This window comes from Lathyrus oleraceus, chromosome 5 (genome assembly GCF_024323335.1).
Source record: "Lathyrus oleraceus cultivar Zhongwan6 chromosome 5, CAAS_Psat_ZW6_1.0, whole genome shotgun sequence".
In the NCBI taxonomy this organism is placed as follows: domain Eukaryota; kingdom Viridiplantae; phylum Streptophyta; class Magnoliopsida; order Fabales; family Fabaceae; genus Lathyrus; species Lathyrus oleraceus.
Window position 1 is genome coordinate 524,933,252 of NC_066583.1, and position 7,997 is coordinate 524,941,248.

Genomic DNA, 7,997 nt, shown 5'->3' on the forward strand with positions numbered 1-7,997 from the left:
ATGGTCAGTTATATCAGCAAAGGATGAAGAAAGCCTTTGGTAAGAAGGTCAAGCCTCGTGTGTTCCGAGAAGGTGACCTTGTGCTCAAGAAATTCTTGTCTTTCACGCTCGATTCCAGGGGCAAGTGGACTCCAAACTATGAAGGTCTATATGTTGTTAAGAGAACCTTTTCAGGCGGTGCTTTGATACTTACAACTACGGATGGGGAGGATTTCACTCGTCCTGTGAATTCAGATGCAGTCAAGAAATACTTCGCCTAGAAGAAAAACAGAATTGCTCGCTAAGTTGAAAACCCGAAAGGGCGGCTGAGGCAAAAATGAGCATCTCGGTGGATTGAAAACCCAAAAGGGCGATCCAGGCAAAAGTTAGAGACATAAAAAAATGAATATATATATCCCGGTAGATTGAGTACCTCACCCTGGGGTAATCTAGGCAAAAATTAGGGATGTGGCAAGTAACTGCATCCTGACAAGACTTTGTTCTACAACTGTCATCTGTCAAGGAATTTCGCTCAATCATCGTCAGCTGAAGCTTCAAATACATTGGATTCAGAGTTGGTGGAGAAATGGTCATTATGTTCAAAGTAGCACTTTTCCAATATATATCACCAATTTCAAATTTGTAAAGATCCATGGAGTCTTGCCATTTGCAGACTACCATTCCATCAAATAAATTTTAGCCTTTATCCAATTCTTTGAACTCTTATTTGTTTCTACTCAACAAATATTTGCATGTTTTTAATTGATAAAATATCATTGTTTTAAATAAAGTTTTATAAACTGTTTTTAAACAAAGTGAACATTCACAATGACGAAAAAGGATAATTGGGGCATCTTCAGTGCTCTCCCAAGGATAGTATGACCTCCAAAAGGGTAAGACATTCGTTCATATTCCCGGCATACTTGTATCCTCTTTCAGGTTGTCTTCTCCCGCAAGTACAGAAGAAGAGTAAGTATCACCAATTTCCCAAGAGAGTCTGGAGTTTTGGTCCTGATTTGTTTAGAGAAGTATATTTCTAACTCCACCAGATCCTCAGAGAGTTTGAAGTTTGGCCTTAATCTTCTAGCTCCTCAGTAAGGTTGGATCTAGCATTTGTGTTATCAATTATATGGTTGTCATCCCTGGGTTGGATAAACCTAAAATCCCTTATAAATTGATAAATTGGTATGCTATCTTTTCGAGGAATTTGGTCTTCCCTCATTGGACTTCTCCCGCTGAGTGAGCAGGAAATCCCCCAGCATGAGTGGAATTCTCAATAATTTGGTTCGTAGCTTATCCCCAGTGGCCTCGCCTACATTAGTCTCCAACAGGATGGGCTTTGATCATCCTTAGCATCGAATTTTATTCCCTGCAGATATCAGTGTTTCTTGGTTTCTGTTGCCCCGTCAGATTGGGAGTCTCCCCGGTGGACTTGGTTTTCTCTTTCGAGATGTAGTACCGGATGTTTGTCCATTAATTCCTGGACTTGGTTGTGTTAGATATGTCTGTTTGTCAGCATTCATCATACATGAACCATGCATATACATGCTATAACATTCGGATATTCATGTTGCATTATTTGTCCTATATCTTTGTTTGTTGTCTCCTGCTATTTGGTGATACATATTTCCCCAAGCAGATGTTTGTGTCTGATCTCTCCACATAGAGTCAGCCCCATAGGCAGAAAGTGTCTACCCTTTCTTCCATATTCCCCACTGAGTTATGTCCTCGTGGATGATTGTTGTTTCAGTTTCCTCCCTAAATATGTATTGGGATGGAATTACTCCCCCTGAGTTATATCCTTATTGGGTTGAGTCTTGTTTCGTTGTGTCTCTCTAGTTTGTTCCTGGATTGACTACTCTTTTTATTTCCCCTGCACTTCCCCGTAGTTTAGATGAATGATTGCTCAGTAACCAGTAATTGTCCATCTTTTCCCCGACAGAATTTGTGGCCTTCTACCCAGTAACCGGTAGTTGTAAGTCATATTTCTGCGGTTTTCTACCCTCATACCGGTAGTTGTAAACTCCATTTTATCCCCTTGCAGAGTTAACCCTTGATTTTGTTCATCCTAACCGATGACGATTACTCTCTTCTGTGGTTTTCTACCCAGTAACCGGTAGATGTAATCCCCTCTTTGTTGGTTATCTTTATCCAATATTCGGTATCGATATTCCTTCACTTTTTGAGTATATCTCCCAGTGGCCGGTGATATATCTCCCGGATCATTGATTTTTGTCAATGTATCCCCAGCGAGTCATCTTTCAATTACCCTTTTGTTGGTAATGATTGTTTCTCCCCTTGATTGGTCATCATTTTATACCCAGTAGCTGGTATCCCGATGTCCTTCCTTTTCGGTCGATTTATCCTTTATTAACCCAGTATTCGGTTGTGGATAATCTTCCATGCGAGCATGTTATCTATGTTCTGACGGTAATAGATAATATATCTCATGCACTCTTCAGTCGAAGTCTTTTTCTTCCCCAGTCGAGTAAGATTCGTATTTCCTTTTGGGAATCGGATGCCTATCCTGCAATTGAGTTTGATTTTTCAGCCCTCCTTTCGGTTTTGGGAATATTCCACAATTCACGCCTGGTTGGTCACATATTATATGCCTAGTAACCGGTATCCCTAGTGTTCCTTCCTTTCTGCTCCCTATTATGATTTTTGTCCCATGTGGAGTCAGATTTTTCCTGAGTTGAAATGTATCTTTTCGGGCTTACTCAGATGTTTTGGAAAATTGATATCTCTCACCCTCATACCGATTTTAGATATTCATTCCCCCTGAGGATGTTGTTCTCTCACCCTTATACAGGTGATTTGATTACATGTCTCTTTGAGCTTATTACCCAGTAACCGGTAATACCTCATTCTGTTGTTTCCTCAGCTGAGTCCTCTTTGGACATTCCCCATCGGAGTCCCTTGGTGGATTTTTCTCAGCCTGAGTCCGGGTTTTATCCGAAGTGTCCTTTATGGATAGTTTTGTTGTATTGGCATATTCGCCAATACATGCATCCTTGAGTCGGCTCGAGTCTTTCTATTGATTTATTTTCATGGAATTCCTTCGTGTCTCTCAGCAAACTTTAAGTTGTGACCTGCTCACGCATTTTATTCCATTTACTCCCCGGTAAAGTCCCCTGAGTCTCTGTCCCATTTATGAGTATATCACTCCTGTGGATTTTCAGTTTCTCCTGGTTTCCTTTTTTCCTTTGTGGACACATATCCCCACAAAGTGTTACGTTTTGCATACATACATTTGCATCATGAGGTCTCTTAGGGACCAAAATTCGTCTCTTTGTTATTATTTAAGCCCATTCTACCTCGTCGAGACGAAGATTTTAACCTTCATATCTCCGGCTAGAATAACCTTAAATAGGGGCGTCTGTAAGACCCCAATTTTGACCCTAAGATCCCTCATGGCATCATAACATTGCATTTGCATCTTGCCTCAAGGATCATAGCATCTTGGCTCCTAACCTTTGGGTGGGAACACTTGTGAATTAGTTTGAGATCACCAAGCATGCTTGAATTGTATATCATTGTTTTTCTTATTTTGTTTACTAACCAAAAGCACAAAAATATGTCACTAACATCTTTTTTTTTGTAGCTTGAGCAATCACAAGATCCAAGGCTCATAGAGGCCCATATGCTCATTGATATGGCCAGGTAAAGATGGAAGCAAGCATGACAATGGTTCCCAAAGCTCTCAATCACCAAAAGGATGATAGTAAGTCATAACCACTTAAATGATCCCCATCACCAAAATGATGAAGGTGAGAACAAAACTTCAAAACTTATTATCACCAAAAGGATGATAATAAGTCAACGACCACCATCACCAAAAGGATGAAGGTAAAATTAACAACACAACTTGTTACCACCAAAAGGATGATAATAAGTCACACAACTCAGAGGATCCCCATCACCAAAAGGATGAAGGTAAGATCAAAACAAAACCTTGTTATCACCGAAAGGATGATAATGAGCCGTAACAACTTGAATGATCACTATCACCAAAAGGATGAAGGTAGGATCAAACAACAAAACTCGTTACCACCAAAACGATGATAATAAGTCAATGACTTTTATGGATCACCGTCACCAAAAGGATGAAGGTAAGATCGAACCACAAAAACTTGTTATCACCAAAAGGATGATAATACGTCGACAGTCACCATCACCAAAAGGATGAAGGTACTACAAAAACAAGACTCGTTATCACCAAAAGGATGATAATGAATCAACAATCATCATCACCAAAAGGATGAAGGTGAGATCATAACTTTGAAACTTGTTACCACCAAAAGGATGATAATAAGTTATAACAACTTCAAATATTGCTGACACCAAAAGGATGACAGTGGGGTTGGACTTTCCGAATGCCACCCTCACTAAAAGGATGATAGCTTAAACCAAACTCTGTAATCTCTATCACCAAAAGGATGATGTTTAGATTGAACTGGACATCATCACCAAAAGGATGATGATTGAACCAAAATGACAAGGATCCTTATCACCACAAGGATCGCTGACACCAAAAGGATGACGGTAGCCTGTAATGATTGTAGAGGTCACCATTCACCAAAAGGATGAAGGTTAGGCCAAAACTTCAAGGATCACCGACACCAAAAGGATGACGGTAAGATCATAAATGTCAAGGATTTACCATTACCAAAAGGATAACGGTTATCGTAAACAGGACGGTGATCATTATTCACCAAGGGACTTTCACCAAAAGGATGATAGCTTAAAAAATTGGAAAATAAGGCTACTGACAAAGTTCAATAAACCTGATTTGTTGGGTAGTATTGAAACATTACCGGGTAATACTTCTTGGAGTATCGACAACAAAAGGTTGCAGAAAGAATATTCTTTGGGGAGATGTAATTTCTATCAACAAAAGGTTACAGGAAACGACTCATTGAGGGACGCTCAACGTGAAACAAGGTAAGTGTTTAAAGAAACAATATTTTGACTTAGGTGAGGATAACGTCTTATCAACAAAAGGTTGAAAGATGTAACTCAATGGGGAATGCCAGATAGCAAGGTAGGAACTCTCTCTGAGAGAAAAACAATGACTCAACTGAGGGTTGGCCTAGATGCCTATGACTAAACCTTGGAGTTTGATTCGTGTTTATATGCATAAATGATATGCGTGCAAAGATGTATGAGATGATGCACATGATGCTTGTAATGCCTGTTTGAATGCAAAGAATGATTGGTTTGTTTGGGATTGGCCCCCTTTTTCAAAGGAAATGTATCTTCTGGAAACCAGTGTTGGTTGTATTTGTTTTTATGAAGCTACCATCAAGGTGGACTTTGGATTTTCTTGTAATTGTCAACGTGACTTGGAATATTGATTGGTGAAAGGATCTGACTTCCCGACACTCGGTAGTTGATGATGCGATGATCACACAATGGATATGGATACTCTTGGTGCCCCAAGTTTGATCTCTTGCTGATACATCGTATCTATCTTCGAGAAGATCTCAATTCTTCTTCTGAAGTGTCTGGCCAGCCTGTAGCTTTGCATAGCGACATAATCAATGCATGATCATTACACCTGCGACGTGCCCTAAGGATTCTTGTCAAGGTATGATGTTGTACTGGTATGAACTTTCGACATTTTTGTTGTGAATTCAAGCAGTTTCCAGTGTCTGACACAATCTGCTTGACTGACTTGAAGATATGGATGGAATTTGCCCCCTTGCAACTTGTCTTGCCCCATTCTGTAGGGTATTCAAAATAATTCCCATTAAATGGAAACTTTAGGAGTGATTATCCCATGGCATGGTCTGAGTTTATTTTTCCAGTGCCTAAATTTTGCAATGGTCTGCCCCTTGATTAGCCTTTAAGGGACTTGCCTCAGATGGACTGAGTATTGAAGTGTTCTTCCTCCCTGATCAACCGATGCTTAGAGATTTGTCTTACACTGACTACTTCTTAAATAAACATAATCAAAAGGATACCATGCCCCTGATCCATATGATTATGAGATGGTTTTGCTTCGTGTTGGCACCAACGATCAAGTACCTCTCGAATTTCCCTTTGTTGGAATTCCTTCGATGTCAAGTACTGACTGACAGTTAAGAATTGTTATCCAAGAAATGGTGGTTTTAATGCAATAGTCATGTAGGTTTTGAAAAAACATTCATTCATTTGGAATGTTGTGGTAGTGTGTGACGAGTGGATCATAAGTCCAATCGCGGTACTGATTTGGCGTAGCGTGTGAGTGATACCGTGAGAATAGAATATTAACAAATGTCTAGGAGTCAGCTTACGCAACCTCGTTGTAGCATGCTTTCAGAATAAACCTTACTTCAATTAGGTCTTTTAAGGGTTGTAACGTGGCTTGGTTCACGGTGATTGAAACAAAAGGATATAAGGCTCAAAGTTTATTTCAGCCCACCCCTTCTTCATGATGATCTCTAATCCTACGTTCAGTTAAATTAACATACATTCTACTTTTACGAGAGTTCAACAGTGTAAGATCCATTGAAATGACAGTCATCCCATTTTGCTCTTCATGGTTATTGGTGACCCTTTGATTTGGGTATGGTGGTCACCGAATCTTGTTTTGTTTTGTTTAAGGATTTTCATTGTCCCCTTTGATGTTTTGTTTTGATCCATAATTTTGCATGGACCGCTTGTTGAAGCTTTAATCAATCAGGATCGCCCCCGTTTTTTCCTAAGTCTCCTTTTAAGGTGTTGGACTTAGAGGGCTCTTTCTTTGCTCTTTCTTTTTTTGGAAATTGTGACTGCCAAGTCATTGGTCATTGAAGAGTAACCGACATAAATTTTGGATTTGTATGGTTCCTTCGACACTTCAGGATGTGTGTGAAGAATGTCATATGGTTGATCCTTGTATGGGATATTTCATCTTGTAATTCGAATGTGTAGTCAGATTAACTGAACACTACCCTGCCCTAGGTTAAGAGTAAGGGTTCGTAGATCCGAAAGAACTCCTACTTCTAGGCTCTAAGTGGTTGACTAGGGATTAACTCCTTATGTCTCCAGTGTTTGGGGATTTGAAACAATGCATGTACATCATCGACAAGGTTTTATCCGAAAGCATACGATCAATAATTATGAGTATTTCGTTTTTGTCATCCTCCTTCCAACATTTACTAACAATAGTGTGATAAAGAAGGTGAAGTGGAAAAGTATGTGTTTGTGCTTTGCAAATGTGATAATATGAGTGAATATGAAAAATTGATTCAAAGCATGAATAATCATCCCATTAATAAGACCAAATACAAATAACAATGTTTAAAGCATATAATACTTTAAACAAACAAGAACAAATTACAAAAGTGCGAAATGGTAAAAATGGCATAGTGATTGCCTTCATTCAAAGCAATGGGCCTTCATCTCTTGATTTACTGGCGGAATTGCTCTGCTTGTTCAGGCCGGTGGGAAGCTTTATCTTCGAGCTTCACTATGCTTTGCATGCGCCAGCATGGGGTTTGTTGCAACATTTGGCCTAACTGGCGTAAATGTAATTGCCTTACTGTCAATCAGGTACTGGACCTTGTGTTTGAAAGCCTTGCAATTCTCCACTTTGTGCCCTAGGGCACCCATGTGATACTCGCAGTGAGCATTAGCGTCGTAGCCTGGTGGATAAGGTGGAGTTACAGGTGTTAGCTCCTTCAAAACAATTGATCCATCCTTTAGCAGGTAGGGAAGGATCTTGCTGTATGGTACCGGCAATGGATCAAAATGTTTTTCTGGCCTCCTTGCCCTCTGCTGGTTAGGTTGACGTTGTTGTGGAGCACGTTGCTGTTGATTCTAATGTTGTTGTTGGTAAGCTGACTGTTGATAAGGCTGCTGATACTGTTGTTGATAGGGTTGCTGATACGGTGGTTGATATGGTGTTGGGATGACAGCGGAAACCTGATGGTAAGGCATAGGAGCATATGGAGGTGCCCTATATCCTCCTCCTCTCATTATGGCATTGGTCTGCCCTTTTGGCTTCCTTGGGAGATTGGGATAGGGTTTCTTCATCCCACTTGAAGCATTGG